Here is a 19,622-nt window from a genome sequence, read left to right as displayed (position 1 = left end):
AGAGGCTCCTGCCATAGTCGCGCTTCACCTCTCCAGCCGGGAGAGGGTCTCGGGGGGCTTGTTTAGCTAAAGAAGCCCCCCGCGACCCTCTCCCAGCTGGAGAAGTGGTGTGCGGCTAAAGAGGCTCCTGCCATAGCCGCACGCCACCTCTCCAGCCGGGAGAGGGTCACGGGGCTATGGCTTCTTCGCTCCATAGGACGCACACACACTTCCCCTTCATTTTTGAAGGGGAAAAAGTGCATCCTATAGAGCGAAAAATACGGTAAAGATTGGAAAAATAACCAGCTGAGGGGAGCAGAAATTGACAGATTCATCTATCCATAGCAGAAGCTTATTGTAACAACCATGTCCCCAACCCCCCGCAAGTCGAAAAGCACAGCTGTGTTGAATTATTTTTCTCATGGATGGGGAACCTCAGGCCTGATTGGAAAAGGGAAGGGGGGAAATGCAGCCCCCCCCAGGTCTCTTTAGCTAGCCCTCAGGACTCTCCGCGGCCACATCCACTCTCCCCAGGCCACTCTTTTCAGTAGCTCTGCTTTGCACCTTCCTTGAGTGTTTTTGCCTGGCTGGAATATGTCTTTCAACTTTGATAATTCATTTTGCTTGCCTGGGTAGAGGATAGAGGTGGGGTATCAACATCATCAGCGAGCTCAATTTAACACATAACTTTATTTCATAAAGATGCAACTGTGCTAAGGAATGGTAAGCCCAGTTCCTACCTAACCCTAAGCCTCTTGGGGGGGGGGGCCCTCAGAAATCCATGCAACAAAATTGGTTCATTCTCAGAGGCAAACCTCATATTTCTTGACTTGGTGGGCCCTATATATGTTTTTTGCAGTGGAAGAATTCAATCGCAGGCTGCAGAATCAGTTGGGCAATTCCAGTTTCGAGAAAAGAAATGAAGGCTTTGAGTGTCCTCTAGTGGTATGAGATTTTAATGCAGGATTTGTTTCTTGACAAAGAACAGAGCGGAAGTTAGCAAAGAGAAGTTGGCTGGTGCCAATCTTGCCACTCTGACTGGCCAAGTTCATGACCCTCCCTTGCAAGGAGGGACGGGTGGCACCCCCATCACCAACCAGTGGGGTAGGAGGGAAAAGAGGCTTAGCCTCCCTCCTCATGTGTCTCAGCAGCACCTTGATTATGCTCCAGTAGTGACTGGAGCCTCAGTGAGCCTGTGCCATCCTGCCCCCTTGCCCCATAATCTTCTTGACCACCGTGCAAGCATCCTACCAGAAACCTTAGTGCTGGTGCACCTGAGAACTGCAGATAAGGAGGAGGAAGGCATGGGCAGCGGCAGGGAAGGGGTTGCAAAGGAGGAGGAGGAGGCACCAAAAGTTGGCACTTTCAGTTTTGCCTCAGGTGGCAAAACATCCTTGGCCACCCCTGATCCACACCACACATTGAAAGCACATTCAACACGCATGGCTCCCCACCCCCCAAATAATTCTGATAACTGTAGTTTAACCCTTATAGAGCTACAATTCAAAGCACCCATAATTACAATACCTAGGGTTCTTTGGGAATCTTACACAGGGCAGAACACCCCACACATTTTGATTTGAAACTAGTCTATAAATCCTTCTGAATGATCCTTTCTTCTTCTTCTTCATTAAGTGGGCATTCTGCACCTTATCTGCATAATATTAAATACAGTACAGAACAAACTCGTCTGCTAATTTTTATACACCCACCCACTTGCTTCAGTTGCCATCCTAAGTAAGGCTCTGTTATAGATCTAAGGCAGGGGGGACACTTCCTGGAATGATGATGTTGATGATGATAACAACAAGAATGTTGCTAATTGAATATATTAATTAATCCCACTCTGCAATTACTCTTACCTGCCTTGATTGATTCCCCTCTGAAATCAATGTTGTTTCTCGTTCTAGTCCTTAAATAAAAGAGACATAATTGTGGTGTCAGTGGGTGCTCCATATCAATAACATCTGGGGTTATCTATATCTAATATGAATAGTCTTCAACTCTGCAGTTTAAAGCCCCGGTCTACAACTTCTATGTTAAATGAAGCTGACCTGGGTCCCATCTGTACTGTGCATTTAAAGCAGTTTCATACCACTTCAAATAGTCTGGTTTCCCTCAAAGAATCATGAGGGCCTTAAGCGTACTGAAAGTGGTTAGGAGACCACTATTCCCCTCATGGAACTACTATTCCCAGAGTTTCCTGGAGGGATTAACTACTAAACCACTCAGAGAATTGTAGCTCAGTGAGGGGAACAGGGGTGCCGACTTATAAAAAATATTGGGGGAGCCCGCGAAAGCTCATGAATAATAAATAAGCTCATGAATATGCAGATAAAGTGGCGCCGCCTCCTCGTGAGCGAATAAGGGAGAGCGTGCTGCGCCTATTAATCAGCTCCGAAGGAAATTGGGTGGAGCTTTTGCTCGGGAGGGAGGGCAGGAGGCATGCAGCCCGACCCTGTGCATTTTGGGCTGGGGGAGGGGCGGCGGTGGCGCTCTGCTGGAGGGGCGCCCGAGATTATTGGGGGGCGGAGCCCCCCCAAATGAATTTTTGAGGGGGCTCGGGCCCCCTCAGGCCCAATGGAGTCGGCGCCTATGGAGGGGAATAAGGTCTTCTAACCACTCTTACCACCCTTAAAAAATGCAGTCCTCAAGATTCTTTGGGGAAAGCCATCACTGTTTAAACTGGTATGATGCTACTTTAAATGTATAGTGTAGATGGGGCCTTATACATTGGAAGCTGCCCACAGTGGCTGGGGCAACCCAGTCAGATGGGTATGGTATAAATAGTAAAATTATTATTATTATGAAATAGGACATCCCTATATTCATCAGAGAAATGTTGGGGGGTATGAACCGGGCGCCCTCCAGATATTTTGGACTACAGCTCCCTGGAGTATTGGCCCAAAACACATTAAGGACTCACCTATACAGCTGCAAATAAAATGTTTTAATTGTGTTTTAAGTGCCATATACAATGCGGCACTAGATAGTGATGATGAGCCTTATGGAAAATTCAATGTATTTTTAAAAATGCTTAAAAAAAAAAAAAAGCATTTTCAAAACGGATTTTATATGTGTGCAGATTCCACCCAAGTTAAAAGCAACATGCAGTATAGAGCCATAACAATCAGATGTAGCTAATAAGTAAGATCTAAAAACAAAAAACTGGAGCCAAGCTAACACCAGTCACAGCAACGGCCAGAGAGTCTGATGGCTGGATTATCACTGCAGCCTGTATTAAGCTGTATTTACAGGGCCGTAACCCAGGCAGCAAAGGAAACAGGAAGCAAGCACCATCAGCTACAGAAGAGGATTATGAAGGGCATCCGGTAAAAGGCCAGGTTCTCGCCCCCTGTGTGGGGGGGAGAGTTTGAGGGTGGCGGGAAGTGATGACTAAGAAGCTTTCAACAACAAGGGCTTTCCCTTCTGATACTCAAAGCCATCTGTGCTTCTTGCAACAGGTCCACTTTCACATCCACAAAGTCCGACAAAGAGGAAACCTCTTGGGAAAACATAGTCAGGGGTGCAAAAGGCATCTGCAAAGCTATAATCATCATCATCATCATCAGTGCTTTTTTCTAAAAAATGTTTAGGTGTACTCTCATTTTGACTCAATAAAATCACCATTTTATAGTTACCGTATTTTTTGCACCATAACACTCACTTTTTTCCTCCTAGAAAGTAAGGGGAAATGTCTGTGCGTGTTATGGAGGGAATGCCTACGGGTGGCATGCCTACGGGTTTTCCTCCTCTAAAAACTACGTGCGTGTTATGGACGGGTGCGTGTTATAGAGCGAAAAATACGGTAAATCGGGAAAAATTATTACAGTAAATGGATAAAAGTACAAAGATTCACAAAATGTTTAGGGGTATGCGTACCCCTGCGTGCCCACAAAAATAAAGCACTGATTATAATGAATTTATTTATAGCCCACCTTTTTCCTTGACAGGGACTCAAGGCTGCTTACAGATAAAATAAGAACAGCTCTCTCTGTATATAAATGCAACAGCAAATTGGAGGGGGTCTGAAGTTTGGGATTACCATTAAAAAAACCCACAACTAATCTCAAGCACATTCTTCTAATTCTTTTTCTTTCTTTCAAAAATTCATTTAGAGATGAATCTCCAATGTTCTCAGTAATAGATGCTATTTAGCTGTAGGAGAGATAAGTGTGAACACAATGAGAGGAAAGGAAAGAAAGGCCAGGATTTAAAGTATGATGTAGGGGCAAGGCAGTCCAATGCGCAGGGCCATATGCAGCCCTCAAGGCCTTTTTGGTGGCCCCCAGCAATATGGGGTGCCCCCCCCCAGCTCTCTCACTTCCTTCCCAAAGCCAGGTACCGTAACCAAGGTGCTGGGCTTTGAGAAGGAGGCCCACTTAGTATGAAAAGTAGGACCACCCTAATTGAGGGCCACATTCACACCACTCATTTAAGGCACTATAATGTCACTTCATACAGTCATGGCTTCCCCGCCAAAGAATCTTGGGAGCTGTAGTTTGTTAAGGTGCTGAGAGTTGTGAGGAGACCCCTTTCCCCCTCACAGAGCTTCAATTCTCAGAGTGGTTGAACAGTCAATCTCTCTTCACAGGGAACTCTGGGAATTGTAGCTCTGGGAGGGGAATAGGCGTCCCCCTAACCACTCTTGACACCCCTTAACAACCTACAGCTCCCACTATTCTTTGGGGGAAGCCATTATTCTTTAAAGTGGTGCTGAAGGCTCCACAGGGCTGAAGAACGTTAGGTTTATGTGATAAAATAGATGCCTTACACAAGACTTGCAGATAAATCTTTACTTGCCAGTTTGGCAACGGTTGAACAACAAGTATTATTCATATATATTTATTATTGAATGCAACATGTTTCGCGCCCCTGAGCCCAAGAGAGGGTTTAGTCCTTTTGCTTGCTAAACTCTTTCATAGCAGTACATATAGTAAGTTATTAATTAGGGTTGGCATACGTCCTGAATTTCCCAGACATAGTTGGCATAGCCAGAAACAGCGTCCGGGTGGAAATCACTTCAATGTCCGGGAAAATCTGAATGTATGGCAACCCATGCCATCAGTGTCATTTTTGGCATTTCCCCTTAAAAATAGCTCAAAATATTCAATTATTTTTATTTTGAGATTTTGAACAACAACGACAAAAAGCTGTTCTGTCCGGATTTTTACTTTTTGAAATATGGCAACCCTATATTAATACATAGCTTGCCTGCCCTCACAAACTTCTCTAGCCAGCTTCTGCTTGAAGTCAAAACACTCCCTCATTCTCAAAGAATCAACTAAACAGAATAACCAACCAACTGCCAACTGCTACCTCCTTTCCAGGATGCTATTTATTCTTTGTGAAATACATTTGCAATGCAAAGACAATACAAATACTAACCAAGAACACTCCCCAAGCAACACCCTCTGGAAACATCCATGCCCCTCTCTGCCCAGCCAAGCAAGGTACAGTTTCAGAGTTTAAGGATGCATCTCAGCCAGGCCAAAATACTCAAGGAATGGGTAAATCAGGGCCAGTGAGGGGATAGGCCTGGGGAAAGGGTGTGTCGCCTGAGGCAATAGAGACGACTGAACAGATGTATTTGGCTCCCAGTCCTGGGGTTCCCCAACTTTAGGGTAGGTAAGAGCTTGGAAGAAAAGTCTCAGAAGGCTTCTGCCAGATTTGAACAACCTGTCTGAGCTGCAGCATCCTCAGGGGAACACTGTGGTACTATGCACAGTTGGTTCTGGGAGAAACAGAACTGTTCTGGGGCCCAATGGAATCAATTCCACTCCCCATTCCCCATGCATACAGGCTACAGGACTGCCGTCTCCAAAAAGAAAGTCCATGTGGAAAATGCATTGCAACTTTATTCATATGCTTAGCATGCTCCACAATTGCATTAATTCATTAGCAGCCATGTGCTGCCTCTTAAAAGGTCTTTTCTGCATATATAATGGCGTGAAAGATTTAGAACCTTCACGTGAAAAGGGTTTTGGTGCTGCCCTGTAAATCCATGTCTAATCCACTTTATCCTAACCTACTTCTTGAATCAGACCAAGACCAGTTATGGGAAATATAAATCTATGAACTTGGCCACTGTTAGTGTACTGTGCACAGTTCCAGCCATCACATCTCGAAAGGCATATTCTAGAGCTCGAAAAGATTCAGAAAGGGGCAAATAAAATGTGACTGAGAAACGGCTTCTGTAAATCCGGGACTGTCCCTGGAAAATAGGGGCACTTGGAGAGCCTGCTCTTTGCATGAAGGATAGGGAGCAAAACATTTTATTTAGAACAAACTCAAAATGTTAAGCACAAGAAAAGCCCACCAGAAATCCACGTCGTCAAATCAGCTGTCTCAGGGCCTGGTCTTTATAAAGCTATTCCCCCCCCCTTTTTGGATGACCTGGAACTGCTCTAGACCCTGGTTAACTGGGGAAAAAACCATACAACATGGCTTGGATTCCCGAACATTATATGGAATTGTTTGAGTCAATGATCTGATCGTTAGAAAACAGCAGGGGCAGCTTTTAAAGGTTGCTGTTCTAAAAACTAACACACTATGTCATCTATCTATCTATCTATCTATCTATCTATCTATCTATCTATCTATCATCTATCTATCTATCTATCTATCTATCTATCTATCTATCTATTGTAGACTCAAAGGTAGCCAAAATTGCACCATCCATGCAAAAATGGAAGTTATAAGCAGGCTTCCTTCTGTAACATTTTGGGCTCCTTCCGGTGACTTATTTACTGAACATTCATCTCAATTTGGTTGCACAATACTTCATGAAACCAAGGACGAACATTCAATAAACAGGTCTTTACTAAGCATATATTTGTGTGGAAATTATACAACAACAGGCTGATGGGAGTTGGAGTCCAACAACATACAGTGGGCCCTGGGTTCTCCACCCTAGTTCTGTGTGCTTGCCTGCTTATGACATCAGCATTTCTTATGTGCTTTTCTAATTACAGACCCAAAATTGTTTGAAACCAATCTGTTCAAAACTGGCTAATGCGTCTGCAGAAGTAAATGGACACCACCAGGATTATCTTTGGAATGGAGAGGGGGAAATGTGCAGCCAATTGCGCAGACACAACAATCTATTCTTTAAGATTGCAAATGGCCATTATTACATTAGGTTAATCTGACTGGGAAAGTACATCTCCTAGACTCCCATGTTTTTTGTAATGCAGAATTTTTTTTTGCTTTTAGCAGGGAGCTGCCAACACCTAAACGGGACAGTCTCATGCAATGGATACTACTATTTCCATCCACTCTGAGAGCTAACAGCTTGCAGTTCTCTTGCTGGGACAGGAATGGCAGATCAAATGCCTAAAATGAGAATAAAATGGATCAGATTGGGGATAATATGACCAACATAGGCCATTTTAAACTATGAACATTACAAAAGCCAAGATGGCCATTGTTATAAAGTGGAGAGTTAGGTTTCACTGGGACTACTCTAGAGTAAGTGATCTTTTTAAGGATCCGAGCCCCCCAGTTCCAGTCATGATGCTCAAACTGTAGATGGCTACCTGAAGAATAAGCCTTAGACCAGTGGATGCTAGTGTTGAGCCCAGGGTTGTGACCTTCGTTTGGTACCCACAAAGCCTCTGAGCTCCTCTCACTGCCCCCAAGTTCATAAGGTGATGAAGGTGCTCTTTTTTATTTTTTTGGAGTGGAAATTAATAAGGTATATTAGGGAAAGGGGGTTGTGGGGCTCAGTGTCTTTAACAAAGCAAATGAGTGAGAAATGTTGGCATTGGCCACACACACTTTGGCCTGAGGGGTTAGCCATGGGTCAGTGTAGCCCTTCACCTGGGAAGGATGAGTCAACCCTGCCCATGGGGTGTTAATTATCGAGAGCTCACTGTCATCCTCACATCATGAGAGCATGTGGAACTACTGCACACTCGATACTCCTCAACAGTGTTCAAAACTCTCGTAGTTCTAGGTGCATTTTGTGATGGGGAATTTCATAAACGCGAGCAGTTTCTGAGCTTTGGGTGCAGTACTGCACCTAAGATTTCAGATTAAAATTGCCATTGTTACCCAGAGGTAAATGCCAACCATGTTCAATGGGGCTTCCTCCCAAGTAAGAAGAAGAAGTGTTTGGATTTGATATCCCGCTTTATCACTACCCTAAGGAGTCTCAAAGCGGCTAACAATCTCCTTTCCCTTCCTCTCCCACAACAAACACTCTGTGAGGTGAGTGAGACTGAGAGACTTCAGAGAAGTGTGACTAGCCCAAGGTCACCCAGCAGCTGCATGTGGAGGAGCGGGGAATCCAACCTGGTTCACCAGATTACGAGTCCACCGCTCTTAACCACTACACTACACTGGCTCACATTCATGGATTGGCGGATCTGACAAAATTTCTCTTTTTTTCTTTTAAACCCAACATGTTATGTCCAGGTTTTAGTTGCCTTGTTTAATGTACTTTTTAATGTATGACGTGCTTTTAATTTGAAATATACTAGCCAGTTACCAGTAGTTATGATGGTTTAAGTAGTGCATGTTAGACTCTCACAGTGCTGCTTAAAACCAAAACATATTTTGGAGTGGGATCACTGAGGGACCCTTAAGTCTTAGGTTTGCCAAATGGACACTCAAGGCGGGTGTCTCTGCTATCAGTTGTATAGACCTTTAATATGTGTTAATTGTGGTGCCGAAAAGATATATTTATATGGAGGAAAGGGGATGTAGAGAGAATCCAGGGCTTGTCTGCAGAGTGAAAGGAGTAGAGGACCTTTTTCTGCCTCCCCACTTCCAACCACTCTCTGAAGACTGCAGAAGGGACCCTCTTAAGAATATTAGGGGAGTGGGGCAGGCAGGGGAAGCATTGCTTTGCTTTTTACGGTAAGTCTTCAGGTGAGGACTAGACCATGTGAAAAATGAACATTAGATTTCAGCTGCAGTTCATTCATTTTCAGCTTTGTATTCCTGTTATAAAAAGTGCACCGAGACATTCCGTTGTTGCGTCCATAACCTAGGTTTAAGGTGCCATTCAGCTCCTAGCTTTCATACCTCAGTTTCTAACACTGCTCCCCTACAAAAGACCAGCAATGATGACGCTGGTAAGAAGCTTGTCCCCAATCTTGATTTTTGTTCCAGGGCCCACTTGTTATTTCTCTTGTCTTTTTGCTATGCAGTTTGCCTAGCGGCTAATTATTCCATGGACCTTCATTTCAAAATGAAATGGCATCAGGAAGACATCAGGAAAACAAATGGACTGGCTATATGGCTCAAATAAACACAATTAAAATTCACAGCAGTGACCCGAGGAGGAATGATTGCTGGTTGGAGTGCAGAAAGAAGAAATGCCATGGTACACCTGCATCAGCACAACTGGATGCCTTCATCTGTCTCAGCTGCAACAAAACATTGTTCTCTAAAGCCACAGCAGGTGCTATAACACTCCAACAGTTTGAGTTCACCTCTGAAGGCACACTCTTCCATTGTCTTGTGAAACAGATGGATGCCAGCCTTCCTAGTTGCAGAGTGGTGGGAGGTCTCAGCCTCTCATAATCCTGCACTGAAGGCCACTGGAACAACACCCACCTAAACCCAGAGAGTCAGCTTGATGCAAAATTTAGTGCATTGTCTTTGGATGCGAGAGATTGGCATTCGTCTCCTTGCTCAGCCACAAAACTCACACGATCATGACAAATCTTAGGCGAAAGCCACCAACCCTCTCCAGCTTTCTGGCAGCCGAAATGTCCTTGCCTCATGCAGCAAGTGTGTGTGTGTGTGTGTGTGTGTGTGTTTCTCAGTTCTTTTGTCAAAATGTGATGTCATACACCCAGAAGTCTCCACTTCATCTGAGATACCAATCCAAAATCGCTGTGGGATTGTGCAGAGGATGTATGGAATTTCCTGCAGGATCACGCTGAGCAACTAATTCTTAATGCAGACTGTACTTTGAATGGGGTCAGTGGAGGCTGGTTGATCAGGGAGAATGGGGCACTGCCCCACCAACATTGGCCGGCCCTCAGTAAGCTCCCTGTCTTCTTACTTACAACCAGCCAAGGGAAAGCACTGCCTGCCAGATTGCTCCTCCTTACTCCAATGTTAGATGGGACACGGGTGGTGATGTGGTCTAAACCACAGAGCCTAGGGCTTGCCGACCAGAAGGTCAGTGGTTCGAATCCCCACGATGGGGTGAGCTCTCGTTGTTTGGTCCCAGCTCCTGCCCACCTAGCAGTTCAAAAGCACATCAAAGTGCAAGTAGATAAATAGGTACTGCTCCGGTGGGAAAGTAAATGGCGTTTCCGTGTGCTGCTCTGGTTTGCCAGAAGCGGCTTAGTCATGCTGGCCACATGACCCGGAAGCTGTCTGCGGACAAATGCCGGCTGAGCGCGCAACCCCAGAGTCATCTGCAACTGGACCTAACGGTCAGAGGTACCTTTACCTTTTACTCTTAATGTTGCCCCTTGTAGAACTCTGCAGGGAGGAAGATGGAGCAAAAACTAGACTGAGTTGGCTCTGTTTGTCATTGGCTCAGACGCCGCTTTCTTCTGGCCTCTGCCTTCTGTCCCACATAGTCCCCATGGGCACCAGCCACCACCAGATAGGGTAGCCAGGTGGAAAAAAAGGATAGTAGTGGGAAAGACCTGTGACACAATCCTGTGAGATAAGCTACAGGTGCTGACATTTTCTCTTCTACTCATCCATCATATGTGCAGGAAAGGAACCCTGTCCTCATTTTTTTCACCCAGCCACCCTAAATTTTGAATGGAGAGAAGGCTGAAAGGCTGACCATTTTAGCTCTGCTGCCAACTCAGGTGACCCAATTAAAGTTTAAAGGGTTCATTAACCCCTTCCTCCCCAGCATGAATAGCTGCAGAGTCAGGTTGGATAGCCTCTATGTGTAGGTAAAGGTAAAGGATCCTTGGACGTTTAAGTTCATTCAAAGGCATCTATGGGGTTGCGGCGCTCAGCTCGCTTTCAGGCTGAGGGAGCTGGCATTTTTTCGCAGACAGCTTTCTGGGTCATGTGGCCAGCATGACTAAACCACTTCTGGTGCAATGGGACAGCATGACAGAGGCCAGAGTACACGGAAACACCATTTACCTTCCCGCCACAGTGGTATTTAGTTACTTGCACTAGTGTGCTTTCGAATCGCTAGGTTGGCAGGAGCTGGGACAGAGCAATGGGAGCTCACCCCGTCACATGGATCCGGACTGCCAACCTAATCTGCAAGCCCAAGAGGTTCAGTGGTTTAGACCACAGCGCCACCCACGTCCCCCTCGCCTCTATGTACGCACTTGTTGACATTCTTAGGGAATAAGTTAATGAGGTCACATCCATGCAGTATATTCAAAATACATTTAAAGCGCATAGCTTTCCCATAAGGACCCCGGAAACTGTAGTGTGTCCCTCACAGATCTACAATCCCCAGTGCCCTTAACAAACTACAGTTCCCTGGAGTCCTTGGGAGAAGTTGTATACTTTAAATGTATAGTGTGGATGTGAAGTATGACAGAACACATTTTGGGGATAATTTAAATAGGGGGGAAAAGACATCTCACCAGAGTGAGGAGGACTATGACCAGGTGAGCTGTGTATACACTCAGTCTTGCTGTCCAGACGCTAACTGGGGACAGGAAACTTCAAGGCCCCTCTTTCCCCTTCTCAGGGTTCTTTTTCTTTAAACCAGACTCGGGTCATAAAACTCTTCAAACAGAGATCTCCTTAAATGACTTGTCTGCAAAGGCAGAGGGCCTTCTCGGTAGTGGCACCCGCCCTGTGGAACACCCTCCCATCAGATGTCAAAATGATAAACAACTACCTGACATTCAGAAGACATCTTAAGGCAGCCCTGTTCAGGGAAGTTTTTAATGTATGATATTTTAGTGTTTTTTGGTTTCTATGGAAGCCGCCCAGAGTGGCTGGGGAAACCCAGCCAGATGGGCGGGGTACAAATAAATAATAATAATAATAATAATAATAATAATAATAATAATAATAATTATCTGCAAAGTCAGTACCACACCAATTAATGCAAAACCACCACCCCCATGCATATGTTTAAGGCAACTGAACGTATTCTAATACAATGAAAAATCGTTGTCGTGAAATCTTTTCTCCTGCAAGTTTCACACACATGGGAGAAATGGTCCCATATTACAGCTAGTTCCCCATTCCACAACATGAGAGTTTGTAGCTTGAACATCTGATTTCAATCACTTTCTTTTTTACATCCCCAATTAAACCCACTGAAAGTGGTGGGCGAGACGTGGAAGTGGTTCCTGCCTGACACTCAGCCACCACTTTCAGCCTTAAGCCCAACTTGGAAAGTCAGGGAAATGAACTTAGGAACGTCTCTGCATGCACAGCAGATGCTCTACCATTGAGACCTTGTGCCAAGTTGGAGGGGGAAGAGAGATGACACAAGGCCCACACCCTTTAAAAGTTTCAACAAGCACACTTCCTCTGGAAGCTGCATTGCTTAAGCAAAAATAAGTTTGCAGTTTATTTTAAGAGCTTGCAGCATGTGAAGTGCCCTTTAGAGAAGCCTCTTGGACCATTGCAGGTTCTGCAAACTGTGCAGCTTTGTGCTGCACTTTGACCTGCTGGATATCAGGAGCCACCTTCCGAACGCTGCCAGCCCAATAATGTTCAGTAGCCACTAAAGAGGGTTGCCATGGCTGTGCTAGCTGGGGCAACAAAAACTGAGACAAAAAAACTCTGCCCATTCAGTTCTCCCTCATTGCTGTAGATCCACGTTTGGAAAAGACGTGCTGGTTTTTTTTAGAGCTGGTGGAGTAGACCTTAATGGCTGCTAGCAGACTCACACTTAGGATTGATCATAAATTCTAAGAAACCTCTCCAAATCAGTGCTGTTATGAAATCAGTAGTTAAGACCTATGCAGATCTGAAAGGTTCACTCTGCCATTTTGATATCAAAATGATGTCCAACAGTGTGGAAATAGGCGGAAACCTGCACCTTGATCTCAGAAACCATGCAAAAATTGATTTTGCTGTCTTAGGAGCATACAGAACTGACAAAGAAACAATATCCCAAACAATATAGTAGAAGCGTGTGAGCTGGGAAGTCTCCGATTCAAATCTCACCACAGCCAGAAGCTCATTAAAGGGCATGCATCCTGGTCTGGCATTAGCAACCCTGCTCCTCAGGCAGGGCCCAGTGCCACTGATCTCTGCCCTGGGTGACGTGCTCCCATAAGCCACTATTTTAAATTTCCCTCAGTGTCCCAGAGCACTCTACATCACATTGCTTTCTGGCCATGTGGATATTTAAAATGGCAGCTGTAACAGTTGGCTGGAGAATAGCTGTCATCATTAGGTAAGGCTCAGGAGTGTTATGGAAGTGTCCTCCAGAGCGCATCATGCTGATAGGCCCCTCAAGCTTGGAAGTGGCCCTGCCTTTTTCTTTCAGCCTCAGTCCCCAATGTGTGGGTCATAATAACCAGTCAAGGCTGGTCCATTAGACCAAGTGGGTGCTGAATTACCTGCCCTCAGCTGTCCCCCTGTCTGGATTTTTAGTCTCAGTTTTGCTCCTTGTAGAACTCATCAGTTCTACAAGGAGGATTCCCTGGTCCTGAATGGGGTAACTGTGCCCCTGAAGGACCAGGTGCGCAGCCTGGGAGTCATTTTGGACCCACAGCTGTCCATGGAGGCACAGGTCAAATCTGTGTCCAGGGCAGCTGTTTACCAGCTCCATCTGGTACGTAGGCTGAGACCCTATCTGCCCGCGAACTGTCTCGCCAGAGTGGTGCATGCTCTGGTTATCTCCCGCTTGGACTACTGCAATGTGCTCTACGTGGGGCTACCTTTGAAGGTGACTCGGAAACTACAACTAATCCAGAATGCGGCAGCTAGACTGGTGACTGGGAGCGGCCGCCGAGACCATATAACACCGGTCTTGAAAGACCTACATTGGCTCCCAGTACGTTTCCGAGCACAATTCAAAGTGTTGGTGCTGACCTTTAAAGCCCTAAACGGCCTCGGTCCAGTATACCTGAAGGAGTGTCTCCACCCCCATCATTCTGCCCGGACGCTGAGGTCCAGCGCCGAGGGCCTTCTGGCGGTTCCCTCATTGCGAGAAGCAAAGCTACAGGGAACCAGGCAGAGGGCCTTCTCGGTAGTGGCGCCCGCCCTGTGGAACGCCCTTCCAGCAGATGTCAAAGCGATAAACAACTACCTGACATTCAGAAGACATCTTAAGGCAGCCCTGTTCAGGGAAGTTTTTAACGTGTGATATTTTACTGTATTTCTGTTTTCTATGGAAGCCGCCCAGAGTGGCTGGGGAGGCCCAGCCAGATGGGCGGGGTATAAATAATAAATTATTATTATTATTATCAGGGAGTAGGTCAGAGACAAAAGTTAGCTCTGCCTGTCAGTGGTTTTGGCTGCACCTACTGTTGGGCTCCCTCCTTCAGCCCTTCTTGTCCCAGTGGCCAGCAGCCACCACTGATATTTGCACTATTTAGAATCAGATGGCTATCAGTTCTTCGCAGATACAGGAAATGTGTGTCTGTTTGTTTGAGAGAGAGTTAAGACTGATAGAAGTTGCAAGCCCAGCCTCCAAAGTACTCCGATTCTCTGTATCCTATGTACATTCCCCACACAAGCTATATGTGAGTCAGCTTCCCCCAGCCCCCTTTCTTCTTAGCCCTTGGTTATGACTGCTACTTATGCATGACCCAAAAGAGGAAATGCTTCTCCAAATAAATAAGGCAAAATGGGGCAAATATTTGCATAAAATGCACACACAAATTATTACTACACCTTAAATAGAAATATGATGCATCTCACCAAAGAGGGGATGACTGTAGCCAGGAAATCTATGTGCCTGATCAAGTCCGCTTGGCTTTACTGGCTAACAGGTATGGAAATCCAGGCAACATCCAGAGGGCTGTAGGTTCCTCATCCCTGGTGTAAAGATAAGAACCGTAAGAAGTGAGAACAGGGGCTTTGAAGTTGCCCGTATAACAGTTAGCATTTGGACAGAAGGTCTACCGAGATCATGTACATGGAGCATTTTGAACCCTTAGAAATGTGCCATACCTAGTGGTGCTGCTAAATCCTATACAGTGGTACCTCAGGTTACATATGCTTCAGGATACACACGCTTCAAGTTACAGACTCCGCTAACCCTGAAATAGCGCTTCAGGTTAAGAACTTTGCTTCAGGATGAGAAAAGAAATTGTGCTCCGGCGGCATGGCGGCAGTGGGAGGCCCCATTAGCTAAAGTGGTGCTTCAGGTTAAGAACAGTTTCAGGTTAAGTACAGACCTCCGAAACGCATTAAGTACTTAACCCGAGGTACCACTGTACTAATAATTGGTGAGTTACACAACACTTTCTGTGAAGAACGAACCTCTTATATGTCGTCCTGCCAGTTCATGACAAAGACCAGGTCTCAAATCCCCATCAGCTACAAAGCTCACTGGGTGATCTTGGACCACTCGCTGTCTCTCAGCCTGTCCTAGGGTTGTTGTGAGGAAAAAATGGGGGGAGAGAGAACGGTTTATGCCACTTTTTGAGCTCTTTGGAGAAAATGGGGTGGCTATAAATGTAAAAATTATGTTCTGTCAAGAGAACTACTACCTCCCACATTCTCAATCTGGGTTTGACTTTTTTTTAGTCATAATCATTAATGATCCTATAATATTTTTATTTGATAATACATTATTGAAATATGTTGGATAAAAGTGTCAGTGAAACAGTAGTATAATTGTATAAGGTTTGTTCAATGTTTCTCTTCAAGGTTTTTTTTATGATGAATGTTGCCAAAACTAACTTTAAAATAAAAATAAATTTTATCTATCTATCTATGAGATATATATAGATATATATGTGCCAGATAAATGCTAAATTATCACCACCATATTTCTTTTTCCAGCAGAAGGGTTTCATCCCATTTGAAAGTGCGGCTCCTTCATAAATATATTCAGATTGGCCTTTCTGGTTGAGTTGCCTCCCAAAGTCAAAAGATTCTGCTTCAGATCTAAGTCATTGAGATCACAGTGCTGATCCAATGTAGCTGGTGTATCTATAATTAGGTATGGAAAGAGGGATCTGCTGGACTGAGAATGATGAAATCAGAGTAATGAATTATACATACATATTGGCTTAATCTTGTTTAGCGAGGTTAACCACATTTTATAGTCTCCGGGATTAGCTCCCATAAGCGTAAACACAGATGATGGTTTGAGACAATCTCAGCTATCACAATTGTTTATAGTTTACCTGTTTGTGTTTCCACAGCTTCCTCCGCATGTTTGGAAAGTCTATTTGCAAGTGGGGTGCTGCCCTTTTCCCCCAGGCAGCCCCCACCTCACTACCTTCTCACTTACAACCAGTCCACGGGTGTCTCTGCCCGACAGCTTCATCCTCCTGAATTCTCAGTGTTGCCCCTTATAGAATTCAGCAGCGAGGAGCATGGAGACAATAATAATAATATAATAATAATAATTTATTATTTATACCCCACCCATCTGGCTGGGTTTCCCCAGCCACTCTGGGCGGCTCCTGTCAGGGAACTGACATTGGAGCTAGAGGTGGAGGGAAGGCTCTCAAATGATGCTGGAGAAGGGCCCAGCAGGGAGAGAGGCAGCTCCGCAGATGGGGAAGCAAATCAGCGCAACACCAGGGATATAGAGGGGCTGATGGGGGAATCGGCAAGAGGGCTCCAGGACTCTTCACCGGACACCAGCGGGGAGAGCGCGGGTCCTCCGCTACCCATGCCCACCCTGCGCAGAAGACTTCCGCACAGAGAGAGTAGGAGGAGACTGGGTGTCAAACAACTTTTATGTTGGAAAAGATTTAAGGAACGCCCACTGACGGATTCTGCTAGCGACTGAGGCAGCCACGAAGTGAAGGGCTGCCCAGACTAAAAGGTTTAGCAAGGCAACAAAGCCTGGAGAGGCGGCAACTTACGCACGAGCAACCCATACACATTACAGCTCCCAACAAAATATTAAAAATACAATAAAACATCAGACATTAAAAACTTCCCTAAACAGGGCTGCCTTCAGATGACTTCTAAAAGTCAAATACAGTTGTACCTCAGGTTACAGACACCTCAGGTTACAGACACCTCAGGTTACAAACACTTCGGGTTAGACTCCACTAACCTGGAAGTAGTACCTCAGGTTAAGAACTTTACCTCAGGATGAGAACAGAAATCGTGCACTGGCGGCAGCGGGAGGCCCCATTAGCTAAAGTGGTACCTCAGGTTAAGAACGGTTTCAGGTTAAGAATGGACCTCTGGAACGAATTAAGTTCATAACCAGAAGTACCACTGTAGTTGTTTATTTCCTTGACATCTGACGGAAGGGCGTTCCACAGGGCGGGTGCCGCTACCAAGAAGGCCCTCTGCCTGGTTCCCTGGAACCTCACTTCTTACAGTGAGGGAACCGCCAGAAGGCCCTTGGCGCTGGACCTCAGTGTCCGGGCTGAATGATGGGGGTGGAGACGCTCCTTCAGGAATACTGGGCCGAGGCCATTTAGGGCTTCAAAGGTCAGCGCCAACACTTTGAATTGTGCTCGGAAACGTACTGGGAGCCAACGCTGGTGTTATGTGCTCTCGGTGGCTGTTCCCAGTCACCACTAGACTTAGTTGACTGTGCCTGTCTTTGGCTCTGGATCCACCTACTTTTGGGCTCCACTACCAGTCCCAAGGGCCACAGCCCCCATTGGTTAGGGTCCTGTAACATCTGGAGTTTCCCCATTCCTACCTTACCCACTTTCTTCACATTATCCATAATTTTATATGCACCTCTATCATGCCTAAGGGACGCAGGTGGCACTGTGAGTTAAACCACAGAGCCTAGGACTTGCTGATCAGAAGGTCGGCGGTTCGAATCCCTGCGATGGGATGAGCTCCCGTTGCTTGGTCCCTGCTCCTGCCAACCTAGCAGTTCAAAGTGCAAGTAGATAAATAGGTACCGCTCCTGCGGGAAGGTAAACGGAGTTTCCGTGCACTGCTCTGGTTCTCCAGAAGCGACTTAGTCATTCTGGCCACATGATCCAGAAGCTGTACGCCGGCTCCCTCAGCCAATAAAGCGAGATGAGCGCCGCAACCCCACAGTCGGCCACGACTGGACCTAATGGCCAGGGTCCCTTTACCTTTACCTATCATGCCAACCCTGTCCTGAAGTCTGAAAACTGGAGATCTAGAGCGATCGGTCCCAAAAGCGAGAGTTTCATTTGATGTTAAAAGCTTCCCCCATACTTGCTAACACATGGCTCTTCAGAGCAGGGGTGTTATATTTCACTGGGAGGGTGACTTTTCTGTTTCCCATCCTCATCTCTATATTGGATACAGGGCTGTCCTTCTCTCGGTGAGAAATGTTACATCTCCTGTCCTCCTTCAGCATCACTTTGGCCAGCCACAGACTTGTTCATTCAAGGGCTAAATTGGCTCTCTCCGTTACACTTGCACAACTCCATGGAGTTCTGAGGTTGGCTTTACATCAACGCCCTTGGCATTTCCTCTCAGCTTTTCAGTATTTTATTTACGTCTCGAATTTATATCCCGCCCTTCCTCCCCAAGGAGCCCAGGGTGGCAAACAGATCACCATTTAAAAGAAAAAACAAATGAAACAAGCATTCTAAAAAACAATTAAAAATTTCTAAAATCAGTTGCAGTTTAAAAACATCCTGAAGGCAGTCACAAACATCTATCCAGCCAAAGATCTGAGGGTTGCCTGGAAAACCTTCAGCCACCAAATGCCTGGGTAAACCCTGATGGAGGAATTTGATAATGATGGAGACAGGCTCACCTCATTGGAAGGGCATTCCACAACCGAGGAGCCACCACTGAAAAGGCCCTGTCACCACCACCAAGGCCTCAGTTGCCAATCACAGGGTTCAATATGGTGAGTATTAGGGAAGGCACTCTTTTAAGTACTACTTGGATCCCAATCTGTTTAGGGCTGTATATGATAGTACTACGAACATTTTGAATTTGGCCAGTGTGGCGCTTTCAGGACCAGTGTCACATGGACCCAGTAGCTAGAAACCAAATATACTTCTTTGATGGGTATGGCTCGTGCTTGAATGAACATCAATAGATTTTGACGGCTCGTAACTGTTATCTATCCCACACATCCCACATGCATAGCTCACATCCAAGAGAAATAGTTTCGCCATTTTAGTAGTTTGAAGTTTTACAGTGGTCTAAGGAGGCTCAGAGGGGGCAGTCTTGGAGCGATGCTATGCCAGGGGCATTGTGGGAGATTAAAAATGACCACTCATAGTATTCTACAGTCCAGTTGCACCTGTGTTTAGCCAATGAATCCCACTGGGGAACTGGATTCCAAGCAGCTGTCCGGGTGCTAGTTGCTGATGTGATGATTTATTTTATTTATTATTACACTTTCATCTAGGCACTTCTTCATTTTCCATTTGTGGTTCTAAATGCTGCCACCCTCACCTCCACCCCCTTGGAAACCTCATCCAAATCAGTTTACATTTGGGGGAAGTGCTCTTATGCTCATCTTCACATGACTTCCTCTATCTGTCCGGTGTGTCGAAATCGCAATGACGTTGCTACTCAGCTGTGATATTTAAGGCCTTGGGGGGTGATGCCAGAGGAGTCCCAAAGTGCAGACCGTGCACAGGGAAACAAAAGTATTTAAAAATCTATTTTTGTTCAGAAAGCTATGA

At 45.7% G+C, this 19,622-nt stretch overlaps 1 long non-coding RNA gene across 1 annotated transcript; it reads right to left on the bottom strand.

The window, feature by feature from the left end:
* Window positions 1-269: 269 nt before the first annotated feature.
* On the bottom strand, window positions 270-16,449 carry LOC308573916. The gene is made up of 4 exons (XR_014002228.1): window positions 15,833-16,449; window positions 14,764-14,880; window positions 1,842-1,891; window positions 270-607 (listed from the first exon to the last, which is right to left on the bottom strand). It is a non-coding gene; the product is annotated as an uncharacterized lncRNA (long non-coding RNA).
* Window positions 16,450-19,622: the final 3,173 nt, after the last annotated feature.

This window comes from Podarcis bocagei (genome assembly GCF_964188305.1).
Source record: "Podarcis bocagei genome assembly, chromosome: 14".
Classification (NCBI taxonomy): domain Eukaryota; kingdom Metazoa; phylum Chordata; class Lepidosauria; order Squamata; family Lacertidae; genus Podarcis; species Podarcis bocagei.
The sequence above is the reverse complement of the archived record's forward strand: the minus strand, read 5'-3'. Positions and strand labels throughout refer to the sequence as shown.